This window comes from Pleuronectes platessa, chromosome 8 (assembly GCF_947347685.1).
Source record: "Pleuronectes platessa chromosome 8, fPlePla1.1, whole genome shotgun sequence".
In the NCBI taxonomy this organism is placed as follows: Eukaryota; Metazoa; Chordata; class Actinopteri; order Pleuronectiformes; family Pleuronectidae; genus Pleuronectes; species Pleuronectes platessa.
Genome location: NC_070633.1, coordinates 28,703,074 through 28,721,534, shown reverse-complemented (window position 1 = coordinate 28,721,534; position 18,461 = coordinate 28,703,074). Strand labels below are relative to the sequence as shown.

General features: G+C 50.3%; 1 pseudogene; it reads left to right on the top strand.

The window, feature by feature from the left end:
• Positions 1–477: 477 nt before the first annotated feature.
• On the top strand, positions 478–6,376 carry LOC128445648 (cilia- and flagella-associated protein 251-like; annotated as a pseudogene).
• Positions 6,377–18,461: the final 12,085 nt, after the last annotated feature.

The window sequence follows — 18,461 nt, the reverse complement described above, 5'->3', positions numbered from 1 at the left end:
TGGAAATCAGTATTCTAACCCAAAGCAAAAATATGATTAATTGCTCCGTGCCTGAGTCCAGGCGTGAGGTAATAAGCTCGACTGGAGCAGTTTCTCTTTTCAAGCTGTTCAGCTGCGCTCCTCTATCTGCAAATACATGTTTTAATGTTCGACTACCATTAGAAAGATCCACACAAAATTGAATTTGGACGGTTACATGTGTAACTACCAAACTCATTCTAGACACGGCTAAACGAGAGCAGAGAGAGAAAGGAAAAGGAAAAGGAGGAGGAGGTGAAGCTTAATTTCTCTCCTGCTCTCAAGGAGAAGGAGGAAGAGGAGGAGGAGGAGGAGGAGGAGGAGGAGGAGGAGGAGGTGAAGCTTCATCTCTCTCCTGCGCTCAAGGAGAAGGAGGAAGAGGAGGAGGAGGAGGAGGAGGAGGAGGAGGTGAAGCTTCATTTCTCTCCTGCTCTCAAGGAGAAGGAGGAAGAGGAGGAGGAGGAGGAGGAGGAGGAGGAAGAGGAGGAGGAGGTGAAGCTTCATTTCTCTTCTGCTCTCTGGTACGAGTAGGAGAAGGAGGAAGAGGAGGAGGAGGAGGAGGAGGAGGAGGAGGAGGAGGTGAAGCTTCATTTCTCTTCTGCTCTCTGGTACGAGTAGGAGAAGGAGGAAGAGGGGAATCGTTTCATCACGTTCAGGATCCAACTCGGGCTGGAACAAATTCTCCTGTTTCCCAAAGTAATGTGTGCTAAATATTTCACAGTCAGTGAGTGGGGAGGAGGAGGAGGAGGGGGAGGAGGAGGAGGAAGAGGAGGAGGAGGATGAGGAGGAGCAGGAGGAGGAGGAGGAGGAAGAGGAGGAAGAGGAAGAGGAGGAGGAGGAAGAGGAGGAGGGGGAGGGAGGATGAGGAGGAGGAGGAGGAGGAGGAAGAGAGGAGGAGGACGAAGAGAGGGAGGAGGAGGAGGAGAACGAGGAGAACGAGGAGAACGAGTAGGAGGAGGAGGCGGAGGAGGAGGAGCGCTGCTGCTACCCTGTTATTGAAAGAGAAGGAGGAATAGGAGGAGGAGGAGGAGGAGGAGGAGGAGGAGGACGACGACTAGAACGAGTAGGAGAAGGAGGAAAAGGAGGAGGAAGAAGAGGAGGAGGAGTGCTGCTGTTTTCCTGTTATTGAAAGAGAAGGAGGAATAGGAGAAGGAGGAAGAGGAGGAGAACGAGCAGGAGGAGGAGGAGGAAGAGGAGGAGGAGGAGAACGAGCAAGAGGAGGAGCAGGAGGAGGAGGAGGAGGAGGAGCGGTGCTGTTACCCTCTTATTGAAAGAGAAGGAGGTGCTGAGGCAGACGGTGATTTGCTCGGCTCTATGTTAGTAATCAGTGATGTCAGAGGTCTGACTGGTCTTCAGGTGAACTGGGACCTGATGAGCTGCTGGGGTCGTCCACCAGTACAGAGAATTAAACCATAGAGTTTTTTACCAGCCCTGTTGATATCCTCACCAGTTCCCTCGATGTGCAGGAGAACGTCCTGAACTTCTTCTCCTGGTCAGAACCACGGGGCCCTCGGCCTCACGCAGGAACACTGGGTTAGGAAGGAAATATAGAATCATATCAGAAAGGTTTGATTGTTGTTTCTGGAGGAACATGTTGTATTGAGAGCTCCCATCACTTTGCATATTATAACAGGGAAAGGTCTTTGTGTGTTTGCTGTGAGCTGGAAGCGTCTGGATATCAGCCATCGGCCCGCCGCTCTGTGCAGCTCTAGATTACTCACACATTCGACCTCCGACCCAGAACAACAACACGCAGAGCGGCGCTCGCTTCCTGCTCCGCGGCGCTCGGCAGATCGGACGATTACGGGTCGTGACTTCAGCGGTTTGGCAGAACGTTCATCTCACGTCTCCTCCGAGGTCAGAACCACGTCCCACTGATTCCTCCCGTATCGACACTCTCAGACATTTCCCTCTCGATTCCACTGTTTGAGATTATTTTTATTACCCAGTCCAGGATGCACAGTGACACCGAGAGAGAAAGAGAGAAACACGGTGTTCACTGTGAGGGATCATCTCTGAGCTTCTCTTCTGAGCCTGATGGAGACCTGAGGAGCTCTTTGTGAGTAGAGTCTGGAGCTGGGTCTGTTTTCTGAAGGAGGTCTGAACGTCTCAGCTCCTGTGAAGAGGGTCTAACTTAACAAAAACCAGCTCCTAGATCATTTGAGATCAACGATGATTCACTGGGTTGTTCTGGTACCGTGTAGATCAGAGCCGATCAGAGATATCAGGTTATTTGATGGCAGAATGATTGACAGCTGAGACTGACTCCTGATTGGTTTAGCAGGTGTATGGGCGGGACCTCGCTCCCAGGGTTCATCTTAACAGAAACAAAATGGTGGCAACAAAATCCCAGATCCTTTAGCTTCATATTTGAACAGTAGGAAGAAACATGTTGGAAACATAACCTGAGAAATCACAAGTCATATTCCCAGAAGTGAACTCTGAGATGGAGAGGAATCAAACCAGCGGCAGTGAAGGAGCAGTCATGTGACCTCAGTGTTTGATGAGTCACCACAGCTCAGTGAGGACCTGTCCGTCTGGAGGAGAAGCTTCACAGGCTGACATGTACAGTCACAAGAGCCTCAGCAGCTCGTCCATCAGAAAACTCCTCACAACAACTTTACAGTGAACAAGTTTCAGCAGCAGCAGCAAAACAAGTGAGGTCCATACGTCTGTCAATCAAAAATCATAAAAACATTGTATCATAACAGAAACAGATGGTAAGGTTTGACCACCGCTCACTCTCACAGTGTGTTTGTGTGTGTGTGTCTGCATGTTGCCGACGTGAAGTAGGACTTTACAGAGTGTGTAGACACAAACTCCAGCAGGTGTTGGACAGGAGGAGCAGATCAGAGCGACGTGGAGCAGCTCTGGAAAGATCAACTTCAAATGAAGAGCAGGAAGATCTGAGAGGGAAACAGCTCAAAGTGCCTCCATCGCTCAGCTCCTCCTCAAACACACACACACACACACACACACACACACACACACACACACACACACACACACACACACACACACACACACACACACACACACAGATACATACACAACATCTTCTGGACCCGTGTGTGTGTGTGTGTGTCTGTTGACTTCAGCCCGGACTCTACAGTTACAACCTAATTCAATGAGAATAAATTCACTGCAGCACGATGAAGTGAAAAATCTGTGATAAAAATCTCCTTCTTCACTTGAAGTAATTCAAACGGGAAGAAAAGGTCAAAAGTACGAAAGAAGGAAAAGACAGTTTACTGATCTGATGATGACGTGAAAGTGCCCCCCCCCCCCCCCCCCCAGTGCGTGGCCCCCGGGGGTCAGTGCGAGGGCCCCCACTGGTCAGTGTGAGGCCCTGGAATCAGCTGCTGTGAACATTTGTATGAGTCTCTGTATTTCAGGTGCGTCTGATTTTTACATGTTGAGTTCAAATATGAGTCTGGAGTGGTTGAATACTCCTGGTACTCACAGTAATAATGGTCATACTTACAATAATAATACTACTGCCCCCCCCACAGCCTTATCTGCTTTCCACCAGGTTATTAGTTCCTTTGCCATCGCCATGGCAACAAAGCGCTGTGGCTGCCTCGGGGGCGTCCATTATGTTTCAGAACAGAGAGAGAGAGGGGGGGGGGGGGAGAGAGAGAGAGAGAGAGAGAGAGATAGAGGGGGGGAGAGAGAGAGAGAGGGAGGGAGAGAGGGGGGGGGGAGAGAGAGAGAGAGATGGATAGACAGAGAGAGAGGGGGGAGAGACAGAGAGAGAGAGAGAGAGAGAGGGAGGGAGAGGGGGGGGTAGAGAGAGAGAGAGGGAGAGAGAGAGAGAGGGAGGGAGAGAGGAGGGGTAGAGAGAGAGAGAGGGAGAGAGGGAGAGAGGAGGGGAGAGAGAGAGAGAGAGAGAGAGGGAGAGAGAGAGAAAGATTATTTCAGTCTGGACACTTGATTCCAGAAAAGATGATTAAGATTTGTATCAGACACAGTTTTGAAATGACGTCTCCTGACCTTTAATCTAAAACTGACGATTATCAAGTCTTTTTAAGACACAAGTGAAATAATAATGATTTGTAACATTTTGTTTTACCAAATTTCGATTTTTCACCTCAGCCCAAGGATTTATAAACCTCAGCTCAAGGCCACAGTCACGGTATCGACCCGACGCTGATTCACACACGAGCAGCTCAGACTCTTAAAGTCGCTGGTTCCCAGTCGGTGAGGACGAGTTGAGGCTCAAGGCAGAATCTGTTTTACTACAACCAGCGTCTCTGTCTGTGCTCCTCACTTCAGATCCTCCATTATATCTCATAATCTATTTTCCTCTGATGAAGCTGATCTGATCCTCGGTGTCTGTGTGCTCCTCCCCTGGTTCCTTCAGATCTGATGATTCTTCGTGTGGAATCCAAACCTCCTGTGAACTGATGTTGTTACTGCATCAGACAGAAGGTGCCTCCTCCTCCTCCTCCTCCTCCTCATCGGGCCGTGTCACTTCCTGTAGAGCTCGGTGACACTTCATTTTCTGGCTCATGGTTTCCACAGAAGTATTATTAGAATAGAACTAAATTAAGTTCCTCTCACAGAAATGAAAGCAGGATTACAAAAGCCGAGCTGTTACCAGAACAAAGCCTCGTTCTGCTCGGGTCCGACCCGACGCTCTGGCTGCGGCTCTGGATTCAGGTGCAGCTCGTTCTCAGAGAGGGGAGGGGGGGGGGGGGGGGGGTGGCTGGATACTCTGCACCTGCTAATGCACTAAACATGCACTGCCCCCCCCCCCCCCCCCCCCGCTCAGGTGCTCCAGCCAAGCACCGGGTCACCTGCTTTGTTCTGTGCTGGAACATCGTGTCCTTGTGCGAGCTCTGAGAGCTCCACTGCCTGACCATCGACCAGCTGCTCCCGCCACAAGAAGAATATTTCTTTGGAAAACTGTTTTAAAAATCATGTTTTTGTGGCACAAGTGAAAATGAAAAGTGCTTCTTGTGCTGGAGGTTCATATCGACCCACCGTGACGTCACCGGTCTGATCGTGAGCTGCTGCTCTGAAGCCTCACTTTGTCCGGCGCCATCTTGGTTCCATGTCGGGGGCGGAGCCTGACAGAGGTTAAGGTCAGTACACGCCCACATGAACCTATTGGATGATACTCGCTGCCAGTCACACGCTGTCCACGCCCCAATGCACACAAAGGTTAATCACGGTGCTGAAATGCATCATGGTAAAAAACAGCCAGAGAATCACTTCCTCCTTAGCTAGTTGTTTTCAAAGTAAAAGCACATTGTTTTTTATGTTACTGTTTCATATTGAGAGGAATTACAGAACTTTTATTTTGAAAAGCTGGGTCTGTTACTTGAACAGAAAACAACACGGATGGAACATTTTAATTTAAACAGAGGAGGAGGAACTAATCTGAGGAACAGCTCAGGAGTCGGGATGGAGACAGATGTTGATGAAACTTAACTCCAGATGTTACATTCTTCATGAAACAGGCATTTAGACCCAATAACAAATATTCCAATGATTGTTTAGAGGGAGTTCACTTCAGTGACAGTGTAAAGCACTAAAACACGACTCTGATTCCCCCCCCAAGCGTCTGTGATGCAGCTCACTCTGCCTGAGTGCGTCGGTGTTGTGATCCAGGTGGTGTGAGCGTCGCCCCCCCGCTGCCTCCATGTTGCACCGCGGAGAACCAGGAGGCTTCTGAGGCTCAGAGAGCTTCAGCAAGCTCCAGTGAAATGAAGAAACACATTAGTAAGCAACATTATGAAAATATATCAGGCGTATGAAACGTGTCAGTTAGAGGAAAGTGGGAGGAAAGAATCTGGAAAGCTTCCTCGAGTGGAGCTGTGGCACTTAGGCCCAATTAGAATGCATATTTTAAGTGGAGTTAAACCTGGTGAAATATTCATGATGTGTCCCGTTGCTGCTGCTGGAGGAGGAGGAGGAGGTGGAGGAGGAGGAGGAAGAGGAGGAGGAGGAGGGATCGGCCTCTGGGGGGCGCCATGCTCCCATTGAGTGTCGTGAAGAGGAGACCGACAGCGGTGCTGCTGCTGCCCACACATCCTGCTGCAGAGAGAGAGGGATGAGAGGATGGAGAGAGGGGAGGTAGGTATGTGATGGACAGACGGAGGAGGAGGAAGAGGAGGAGGAAGAGGAGGAGAAAGAGGAGGTGGAAGAGGAGGAAGAGGAGGTGGAAGAGGAGGAAGAGGAGGAGGAAGAGGAGGAAGAGAAGGAGAAAGAGGAGGAAGAGGAGGAGGAAGAAGAGGAGGAAGAGGAGGAAGAGAAGCAAGAGGAGGAAGAGGAGAAAGAGGAGGAAGAGGAGGAAGAGGAGGAAGAGGAGGAGGGCTCTGCTGACACTCTGATACTCAGGGATTTATTGTGAAGAGCAGCTTCAGCTTCAGCTTCAGCTTCAGCTTCAGCTCCTCCATCACCACAGACACAGTCACTGCTCAACACCTCTGGTCACTCTACTGTAACAAGACAGAGTCAGAGACAGGAGACAGGAGACAAGAGACAAGAGACAGGAGACAGGAGACAGGAGACAGGAGACAGAGACAGGAGACAGGAGACAGGAGACAGGAGACAAGAGACAGGAGACAGGAGACAAGAGACAAGAGACAGGAGACAGGAGACAGGAGACAAGAGACAGGAGACAGGAGACAGAGACAGGAGACAGGAGACAGGAGACAAGAGACAGGAGACAGGAGACAAGAGACAAGAGACAGGAGACAGGAGACAAGAGACAGGAGACAGGAGACAAGAGACAGGAGACAAGAGACAAGAGACAAGAGACAAGAGACAAGAGACAAGAGACAAGAGACAGGAGACAGGAGACAGGAGACAGGAGACAGGAGACAAGAGACAGGAGACAGGAGACAAGAGACAGGAGACAGGAGACAGGAGACAAGAGACAGGAGACAGGAGACAGGAGACAAGAGACAGGAGACAGGAGACAAGAGACAAGAGACAGGAGACAGGAGACAGGAGACAGGAGACAGGAGACAAGAGACAAGAGACAAGAGACAAGAGACAGGAGACAGGAGACAAGAGACAGGAGACAGGAGACAGGAGACAAGAGACAGGAGACAGGAGACAGGAGACAAGAGACAGGAGACAGGAGACAAGAGACAAGAGACAGGAGACAGGAGACAGGAGACAGGAGACAAGAGACAGGAGACAGGAGACAAGAGACAGGAGACAAGAGACAAGAGACAAGAGACAAGAGACAGGAGACAGGAGACAAGAGACAGGAGACAGGAGACAGGAGACAGGAGACAGGAGACAAGAGACAGGAGACAGGAGACAAGAGACAGGAGACAGGAGACAGGAGACAGGAGACAAGAGACAGGAGACAGGAGACAGGAGACAAGAGACAGGAGACAGGAGCATGATCTAAAAAATGACTCCACCTTCTTTCACTTCCACAGTTTGTCACTGACTCATTTTTACTTATTCAAACCTTCTGATCAGCACAATAACTTATTTCACACGAACGTTCGCAGGTAAACAGTTTTTTTTTAAACGTCCCTGGAAGAAGAGCATTCATCCTCTAACCAGAGGTTGGTGGTTCAATCCCCGTCCAGCCGATGCAGCAAGGTGGAGAGGGAATGCTGAAGTGTCCTCGGACCAGAGACGGAATATATGAATGATGTGTGTTCGGAGTGATCGTCCAGAAAATATTTAATTGAGATCGTTTATTAAAAAAAATTCTGAGAAACTGTCTCAGATTCTTCTGGGATCTAAATGTGAGGCGGTCATCAGCTGCAGGGAGAGCAGCAGCTTTTCATTGTGTTGGCATCGTGTTTGTTTTCATTTAAAATACAGTTTGGTAAACAGCTGCAGATACACATGAAGTTCATATTAATACATAAGAGATTCAATTCTAATCATCAATATTCTGCTAAATGGTCGAGACGAGTTCTTACAGGTTCAAAATCTGAATGGTTTTAATGGTGAGGGACATTCGTCTGTGTTTGACTGACCAGACCTGGACACGTGCACTCTCTCCACGTGCACGGAGCGCTCTCTGACCAGACCTGGACACGTGCACTCTCTCCACGTGCACGGAGCGCTCCCTGACCAGACCTGGACACGTGCACTCTCTCCACGTGCACGGAGCGCTCTCTGAGCCTCCCTGTGTTTCTGCCTGAGGGCCCTGGTGGCGTGGAGGCTTGTGGGGCGCTGACCTCGCGGTGGCAGGTGTCTTCTGCAGCGAGGAGCCGACTCGACTGAGACAAGGACAAAGACTCTGAACAGCTTCATGTTGGCTGAGAACTTTTCAAGGTTCCTTGTTAAAGGAGTTTACGTGACGGCACATCGCTCCCACATTAAGACGACTCACCAGCTGGTCCTTGGGAGCCTTCCGTCCCGACTGTCAGAGCACGAAGCGGAGGACGGGACTTTGCTCTGGTCCTCGTTAAGGACTTTTTTTTACCAGCTGTGCAGCATGTAGGGATTTATTTAAAATGTTCCTGTCACAGAACAATGAGGATGAGATGTTGTTCAGGGTCATGTGGTCCCTTCCTCGTGTCTGTGGTGGCAAACATCTAACGTCACTGACGTCACAGGGCGATAGCTCAGGATGTTTCAGGGTCATGTGATCTCAGCAGCAGGAGAAGGAACCAATCAGCTGAAGGTTGAAGGTGCTTCAGGATCTTCCAGGATTTCCCTCCTGCTCTCATCATCTCATTCAAACTGACGACGAAGACAAAGAGATAAATTCTGTTTCCCGTCACATTACGATGAAACACGGCAGTAACTGTTGAGTTGTCACTTCCTGTGTCTCCTTCACAATAACAGTGTTTCACCAGTTAAATGCTCTTAATGTGAAGCTTCTGCAGGAGCCTCTGGATTCATCAGCGTGCAAGTATCTGAATATACAGATGATGTTAGAGAAACTCTGAGATGTCTTGTGTCAGGGAGCATGGAGGGACCTCAGTCCTCGATGGATCACGACTCTGACAGCTTTAACCTGAACATGATTCATATCTCTGAGACCTGTAATTACCATGATTCCAGTCGACGTGTCAGCAGCATGAATCCTGATGTTCTGTGAGTCTGATCTTTATCTGTTCATCTTCCTGAGTCATAATTTGCTGCTGTCTTTTTAAAGGATTTCTTTCCACACACCTTCTCTCTGCTCATTCCCACTTTCACTTTGACAACTTCCTTAAGGAGAAAAGAGCTCTTCATCCTCGATGCTCGGATCAGACGAGTCGAGCTGAAGCAGGAATGAAGTCGAGTGTGTGAAGAGGAAACTTCAATGTTGGACACATTCATCACAAATGTAGATTTTTAACCATAAACTCAAATCTTCTCCATCACTTCATGTCCTGTCGTCCTCGTGCTCTGCAGGAAAACAGTAAATATAAAAGACGAGGAAAACACCACAAAAACCTGCAGTTTTTCCACATTTAAGATTTATTTCACATCTATTCTTTGTTCCATTTTGTTTTAGTAGTTTTGTTACAGTAACTTCAACTTTGAGATCAACTTTTAAACTTTGATCCTCACAGACGAACAAACGAGACAGATTCAGATGCTTTCGGTCGGTATCGAGTGTTTTTCATGGTTCAGTGGAACCTGTTGCTTCTTTCTGCTGAGCTGTAAAGTCACAATCATTCATTAGCTTTGTGTGAACAATCGTATTTTAATATATGAGAAAGAAACAATTGAATTTTTGCTAAATTATTGAACATACCTGTTTTAGATCCGTCAACGACCCTCATGTGAAATCGTCCCTTGAGCTCAACTTTCAGCTGTTGTTCTATTTTCATGTTTTTCTCTGTAGAACATTTTATAAGGAACAAAACTTTTTCTCTCTTCTCTTGTCACAACAGTTTCTCTGTGTTTCACCTGAATAAATTACGAGTCAGTTGAAAACACATTAGAAAAAGCTGTTAATTAGCAGAAGACGATAATAACTATATGAAAACCTGCATTTACATTTATTTCCTGTCAAAGCTGAGGTCAACGTGCTGAAGTGTCTCTGACCCGACACCTCGCGTCAGGACGTGTCCTCGTCTCGTGTCTCTGTGAAGTCAGTCAGCTGCAAAGAAGAACAGAGACACTCTGCAGGTGGAACAGCCGACAGTTTGAGAAGCTGCAGAGAGCAGAGACAGGCCAGAGAGGACAAATGGAGACATGTTGTGTTCTGAGGGACGACCGAGACCTTTACTCTCAAACACCGGGAGCTGCTGCAGGCGGAGAGAGAGAGACGGGAGGGAGAGAGGGGGAGGGAGAGAGATGGGAGGGAGAGAGAAGGGAGGAAGAGAGAAGGGAGGGAGAGAGGGGGGAGGGAGAGAGAAGGGAGGAAGAGAGACGGGAGGGAGAGAGACGGGAGGGAGAGAGGGGGAGGGAGAGAGATGGGAGGGAGAGAGAAGGGAGGAAGAGAGAAGGGAGGAAGAGAGACGGGAGGAGAGAGACGGGAGGGAGAGAGAAGGGAGGGAGAGAGACGGGAGGAGAGAGAGACGGGAGGGAGAGAGAAGGGAGAAAGAGAGAAGGGAGGAAGAGAGAAGGGAGGGAGAGAGAAGGGAGGGAGAGAGACGGGAGGAAGAGAGAAGGGAGGGAGAGAGAAGGGAGGGAGAGAGGGGGAGGGAGAGAGACGGGAGGGAGAGAGAAGGGAGGGAAGGAGAAGGGAGGTATAGAGAGAAGGGAGGGAGAGAGACAGGAGGGAGAGAGAAGGGAGGAAGAGAGAAGGGAGGTATAGAGAGATGGAAGGAAGAGAGAAGGGAGGGAGAGAGAGATGGAAGGAAGAGAGAAGGGAGGGAGAGAGACAGGAGGGAGAGAGACGGGAGGGAGAGAGAAGGGAGGGAAGGAGAAGGGAGGTATAGAGAGAAGGGAGGGAGAGAGACAGGAGGGAGAGAGAAGGGGAGGGAGAGAGAAGGGAGGAAGAGAGAAGGGAGGTATAGAGAGGGGGAGGGAGAGAGAAGGGAGGGAGAGAGACGGGAGGGAGAGAGAAGGGAGGTATAGAGAGATGGAAGGAAGAGAGAAGGGAGGAAGAGAGAAGGGAGGGAGAGAGACGGGAGGGAGAGAGAAGGGAGGTATAGAGAGATGGAAGGAAGAGAGAAGGGAGGAAGAGAGAAGGGAGGGAGAGAGACGGGAGGAAGAGAGAGACGGGAGAGAGACGGGAGGGAGAGAGAAGGGAGGAAGAGAGAAGGGAGGGAGAGAGACGGGAGGGAGAGAGACGGGAGGAAGAGAGAAGGGAAGAAGACAGACGGGAGGGAGAGAGAATAGAGGGAGAGAGAAGGGAGGAAAAGAGAAGGGAGGAAGAGAGGGGGAGGGAGAGAGAAGGGAGGGAGAGAGAAAGGAGGGAGAGAGACGGGAGGTATAGAGAGAAGGGAGAAAGAGAGAAGGGAGAAAGAGAGAAGGGAGAGAGACGGGAGGGAGAGAGAAGGGAGGAAGAGAGAAGGGAGGAAGAGAGAAGGGAAGGAGACAGACGGGAGGGAGAGAGAATGGAGGGAGAGAGAAGGGAGGAAAAGAGAAGGGAGGAGAGAGAGACGGGAGAGAGACGGGAGGGAGAGAGAAGGGAGGAAGAGAGAAGGGAGGAAGAGAGAAGGGAAGGAGACAGACGGGAGGGAGAGAGAATGGAGGGAGAGAGAAGGGAGGAAAAGAGAAGGGAGGAAGAGAGGGGGAGGGAGAGAGAAGGGAGGGAGAGAGACGGGAGGTATAGAGAGAAGGGAGAAAGAGAGAAGGGAGAAAGAGAGATGGGAGGAAGAGAGACGGGAGGAGAGAGAGACGGGAGAGAGACGGGAGGGAGAGAGAAGGGAGGAAGAGAGAAGGGAGGAAGAGAGAAGGGAAGGAGACAGACGGGAGGGAGAGAGAATGGAGGGAGAGAGAAAGGAGGGAGAGAGACGGGAGGTATAGAGAGAAGGGAGAAAGAGAGAAGGGAGAAAGAGAGATGGGAGGAAGAGAGACGGGAGGAGAGAGAGACGGGAGAGAGACGGGAGGGAGAGAGAAGGGAGGAAGAGAGAAGGGAGGAAGAGAGGGGGAGGGAGAGAGAAGGGAGGGAGAGAGAAAGGAGGGAGAGAGACGGGAGGTATAGAGAGAAGGGAGAAAGAGAGAAGGGAGAAAGAGAGAAGGGAGGAAGAGAGACGGGAGGAGAGAGAGACGGGAGAGAGACGGGAGGGAGAGAGAAGGGAGGAAGAGAGAAGGGAGGAAGAGAGAAGGGAAGGAGACAGACGGGAGGGAGAGAGAATGGAGGGAGAGAGAAGGGAGGAAGAGAGAAGGGAGGGAGAGAGACGGGAGGGAGAGAGACGGGAGGAAGAGAGAAGGGAAGAAGACAGACGGGAGGGAGAGAGAATAGAGGGAGAGAGAAGGGAGGAAAAGAGAAGGGAGGAAGAGAGGGGGAGGGAGAGAGAAGGGAGGGAGAGAGAAAGGAGGGAGAGAGACGGGAGGTATAGAGAGAAGGGAGAAAGAGAGAAGGGAGAAAGAGAGAAGGGAGGAAGAGAGACGGGAGGAGAGAGAGACGGGAGAGAGACGGGAGGGAGAGAGAAGGGAGGAAGAGAGAAGGGAGGAAGAGAGAAGGGAAGGAGACAGACGGGAGGGAGAGAGAATGGAGGGAGAGAGAAGGGAGGAAAAGAGAAGGGAGGAAGAGAGGGGGAGGGAGAGAGAAGGGAGGGAGAGAGACGGGAGGTATAGAGAGATGGAAGGAAGAGAGAAGGGAGGAAGAGAGAAGGGAGGGAGAGAGAGACGGGAGGGAGAGAGAGAGAGAGAGAGAGAGAGAGAGACACACACTGAACTTTATTATACATATCATATTTTCATACTTTGTGCGTCTGCGTAGCCAGAAGGTTTCAAAAGTAAAGTACATTGTGTGCATGTTGTAACCGTGCCAACTGCCCGTGGACACGTATGTTTTCCTCCAGTTTGCACACACATGTACAGAAGAACACGCGTGTGGTCACACACACATTCCTCCAGATTTAATACCATCATGATACTGAAGCAGCTCAGATTCAATATTATGATTCATTGGGATTTTGTGGGAAAGTTGAATCACACGTAAAGACGTAATATATGTGTCCAGAAAACGCTCATCACACGTGAGTCAGTGTTTCTGAGTTCTATTTGGAGTGGGGAGGTCAAAGGTCATCAGAACCATCTTCAGTCGGAACAACAACTCGGGAAGTCGGTGAAACTTAAAATCCAGTGATCATAAGTTCATAATCTGCTCTCGGCAGGAAGACGCCAGACGGAACTGGATGTGTGAGCGTCTCCTGTGGGACGTCTGGTGAAAGACAGCGAAGAAGAAGACGTGCAGAGGAGCAGAGAGACAGGTGGTCAGACAGACAGGGGGACAGACAGACAGGCGTCAGACAGACAGACAGGCTTCAGATAGACAGGTGGACAGACAGACAGGGGGACAGACAGACAGGCTTCAGATAGACAGGGGACAGACAGACAGGCGGCTCCACATGTCAACTGGAAGAGGCCATTTAATCATGTTCAGCAGCAGTTGGTGGTGAGCGAGCAGCAGATGCCTCGCCATCCGACGGCGATTAATCCTCCCACCGGCCGTCAGCCGGCGGCCGAGAGCCTCCACCACCACCAGGGGGACGGGAGACGAGAACACACGGACAAGGTGAAGGTGGACGGAGGAGACAGGGACGGAGGAGACAGGGACGGAGGAGACAGGGACGGCCGATTCACCGGAGGGCGTCTCCCTCTGTTTCCTCCACCGCTCGTGGGCCGTCTGTTTTCATACAGACGGCAGGAGAACCAGCTGGGTTCCTCAGTTAGTGTGTGTGTGTGTGTGTGTGTGTGTGTGTGTGTGTGTGTGTGTGTGTGTGCCTCTGTGTGTGCATGTGTGTGTGTGTGTGTGTCTGTGTGTGTGTCTTTACTCCGCACTAAAGTCAGAGACTCAACATTTATGAAGAAACTAAATCCTGTGCTGCTGCATCTCAGATTGATTTGATTGTTGATGTGATGGAGGAAACACGATCTGTTTCCAGACCTGAGCTGAAACAGGAAGTGGCGAACGTGTCTATCCGTCATTCACATTCACACATGAACCTCTGAAGAAGAGGAGGAGGATCTGAGGAGTCACCTGAAAGAAGCTGCAGAGACTTGAAGCATCACAGCTTCTCGTCTAACTTCATCCTCACTGAAATGATTCAGTTTCAAAACTCTGGTTCAACCTCGTTCACATGAAGCTGCTCGTCTGATTGAAAGAGTCTGAACAGAGACTGAGACGTTTGAGAAGATTCATGTTCATCAGGTCATCAGGTGATCAGCTGAGGTTACATCCTCCTCCTCGTCTTCATCCTCGTCCTCTTCCTCCTCATCTTCCTCCTCGTCTTCCTCCTCGTCCTCTTCCTCCTCATCTTCCTCCTGGTCCTCGTCCTCCTCTTCCTCCTCATCTTCCTCCTCTTGGTCTTCCTCCTCCTCCCAATCCTCGTCTTCCTCCTCGTCTTCCTCCTCATCCTCCTCCTGGTCTTCCTCCTATTGGTCTTCCTCCTCATCCTCCTCCTGGTCTTCCTCCTATTGGTCTTCCTCCTCGTCCTCTTCCTCCTCATCTTCCTCCTCGTCCTCGTCCTCATCCTCATCCTCCTCCTCGTCTTCCTCCTCATCCTCGTCTTCCTCCTCATCCTCGTCTTCCTCCTCGTCCTCCTCCTCGTCTTCCTCCTCATCCTCGTCTTCCTCCTCGTCCTCCTCCTCGTCTTCCTCCTCGTCTTCCTCCTCGTCCTCCTCCTCATCCTAATCCTCCTCCTCGTCCTCCTCTTGGTCTTCCTCCTCCTCCTCATCCTCGTCTTCCTCCTCGTCTTCCACTTCATCCTCCTCTTCGTCTTCCTCCTGGTCTGCCTCCTCATCCTCCTCTTGGTCTTCCTCCTCATCCTAATCCTCCTCCTCGTCCTCCTCCTTGTCTTCCTCCTGGTCTTCCTTCTGGTCTTCTTCCTCCTCCTCATCCTCCTCCTCGTCCTCTTCCTCATCCACGTCTTCCTCCTGGTCTTCCTCCTTGTCTTCCTCCTCGTCCTCCTCCTTGTCTTCCTCCTCGTCCTCCTCCTGGTCTTCTTCCTCCTCCTCATCCTCCTCCTCGTCCTCTTCCTCATCCACGTCTTCCTCTTTGTCTTCCTCCTCGTCCTCCTCCTTGTCTTCCTCCTCGTCCTCCTCCTGGTCTTCCTCCTCCTCCTCATCCTCCTCCTCGTCGTCTTCCTCATCCACGTCTTCCTCCTGGTCTTCATCCTCCTCCTCATTCTCATCCTCTACCTCCTCTTTGTCTTCCTCCTCCTCATCATCCTCATCCACGTCTTCCTCCTCGTCCTCCTGGTCTTCCTCCTCCTCTTCCTCCTCCTCATCCTCCTCGTCATCCTCATCATCCTCCTCCTCGTCCTCCTCCTCGTCCTCCTGGTCTTCCTCATCCTGGTCTTCCTCCTCATCCTCCTCGTCTTCCTCCTCCTCCTCCAGCCTTTCTGTGCTGCAGCCAGCAGTTAGCATCCTGTGGCTCAGCTGGATGCTAACTGTGAGCTGGCAGCATCGGGCTCCTCACGCTGTCAGTCAGGTGATGCATGTTCTGCACGGCTGCTTCATAATGCGATGCCGAGCGGCTGAGAGACGAATCCACTCGGCCGATCACGTCGCCTGTCATCACGGCGGCGGCGGCAGCATCTGGAGGCTGAGGAGGAGGTAATCTGTCAACATACATATGTATGGAGGGAGATTCATAATGTTTCTGTGCCGGAGAGAAGCAGCGGCCGTCCGGTGCTGCTGTTAATTCACTTCATCGATGCCACAGAACAAACAGGGCGCTCGCCCCGTCCAGGAGGTCAGAGAGGAGCATGCTGGGACATTTTGATTGAGTTGCAGGCCGTGCTCACACCCAACCTGCGCGCGGGGGGGGGGGGGGGGGCGAGTGAACTCTGGTGTGTTCGTCCATTCAGTTCGTTTCATTTAGGAGAAGCTGCGTTCGCTCGGGTCATTAACAGAATAAACCTGATTCTAAAAGAACACGAGAAACATTTACACGTTCAACAGAAACTGTTTTGCTGCTGACGCCTCATCACACAATTCTAACAACTCAAGTGATGTCACACACACAAACACACACACACACACACACACACACCACCTCCGGGCTACCCGTGTGTGTTTTCTAAAGGCTCAGTTACGCAGAGATCCTATTGGCTGTTAATCCCTGAAGCTTCATTCATTCAGTTTATCACGAGAGCATCAAGAATCAATTCTGAACTTTAGAGTCTCGTCCTGCTCACGTTCAGCTTCTAGAGCAGGATCAACACTGTGAGAGAGTGTGTGTGAGTGTGTGTGTGTGTGTGTGTTCTATACACAACCTGCAGAACATGTCAGGAACGTTGTTGGTTCAGTTCCCATCTGGAAGCAGCACGTCTGGAGCGATGTGGTTCTGCAGAGGATGAATGAGAAGTGTGAACAGTTTCCTTCCCACTGGTCGGACACAGTGTGTGTGTGTGTGTGTGTGTGTGTGTGTGTGTGTGTGCTGGAGTGTTGTGTTATTGTCGAGCAGTGTGTGTTTGAGCTGAGTCTGCAGCCTCCTCCTCCTCCTCCTCCTCCTCCTGCTCCTGCTCCTGCAGCACATTCAGCAGCTAACCAGGTTACGCCTGAATTGGATTATCAATTTCTGGGCTGAGTTGAAATCTACAGATCTTGTGCCGGAGCCGGAGTGACGGGCTAAGCAGCGGCTGTCAGGACAGATTGATGGAGCTGCTCATTCACAGCGACACCGGCTCCATTTATAAAGCTCTAATTGCGGCCTCATCTCTTCCCACAGCTTCCTTCCATAAATCAAACTGGGATTTCTCTTCCTCCATGTGAGCGTTGTTTAAAAACCTAACTTTGAAAAACCATCTTGAATAAAAAGTCACATGATTAAACTAGAACAAAAACACATTAACGTAGTTTCTGATTGGATGATGATGAGACCCCTAGTGGCTGAAGTTACATATTGTGCATTTAACCAGAAAACATGTGGTTTAATTATTTTCAATATTCAAAATGATAACCTTTTCAAATGGAATAGAAGATTTACTCCGTGTGTGATGCAGAACGTTTCCTTTGCATCAGATAACCAGCTTTAACACCACATGATTATATTTCACTGTGTTTCTGATCAGTGATTCTCTCTCATTATATTTGATATTTATATATTTATCTAATCTGATTGAGTTTCTTCCTCCTGTATTTTGAAATGTTGCAGTTTTTCACTTCACTGATAAATGTGAACCTCCTGTTTTGTTTTGTATAATAAAAATCATAAATAACAAAACGTTTATGATTCATGATTCAGACTGAAACCGTGTTGGGTTTAAAAAGCAGAAAACAAACTCCTCCCCTCTTCCTCTTCTATCTTCACTTCATCTCCACGTCTCCTTTATCTCGGCCACTAATGATCTCTGCTCCCCCGATGAGATAATGGAGCTTTTTACAACTCAATAATATCCTGAATGGTTCAAATGGCCACGACGGGGAGGGGAGGGGAGGGGGGGGAGGGGAGGGGAGGGGAGGAGGAGGGGAGGAGCACCGGGGGGGAGGGAGGTGAGAGATTACCGAGCATGGCGGCGCCCGGCTGCTCCTCAGGGCGACACTCACACGTTTAGTGTCTGACTCCACGCCGGCTCTGATCAGACGTGTTATCAGGCGCTGGAGTGCAGGAGATGTGATGCTAATTTAAACCTGCAGGGGGGCGGGGGGGGGGGCGGGGGGGGGGGGTGGGCAGTCATTAGGACGAGTCGACAGCCGCGAATGAAAAGGAGAATCACAGCCTCAGAAAGAAATCACCAGCAGGTTCCAGATCAGATTCTGCTCTGAAACCTAAAACCACATGTCCTCAGTGTTGGCTCTGCAGCGCCCCCTACCTGTGGCCTAATGAGGTCTCAAATAAAGGTTATTGACTTTGAAAGGATCCTGAATAAAACAGAAGGTTCCACAGATGATGTGGCTTCACTTCTGGTGGCTGACACGTGGCTCCATCTTAATTCACAGTCGGTGGTTTGACCTGTGTGTTGTTGTGTGTTGTTGTGTGTTGTTGTGTGTTGTTGTGTGTTCCATGTGAACCATGTTGTTTACGTGTGGAACCCAACCTGAACAGAAGCTCTCTGGTTCTCCTGTCACTTCCTCCTCCTCAGAGAACAAACGACAGGAAGCTGGACTCTGGAGTCAGACTCTGGACTGAACGTCATGAATTATAATAACTCTTCTGATTCTGTGTTTTCTGTCTTTTCCTGTTTCTGGTTCTCGTGGCTGCTCGTTGAGCCGAGCTGCCGGTTCTCATCCTCTTTCATTACTTCCTCCATTATTCACTAATTTCCTTCCCCTCACTCTTCAGGCACCTTTTGCACAAAGCAATCAGCCGGCGGTAAATGGCCGGGACCATCCCGCTCTGAGTGTCGGCTCTTTATTCTTCTTCTGCTCTTTATCTCTCTGCTGAGGAAATGAGAGGAGACAAAAGCAGAAGACGCCGTCTCCACCTTGTCCTTCGTCCTCAGAAACGAGTCTGT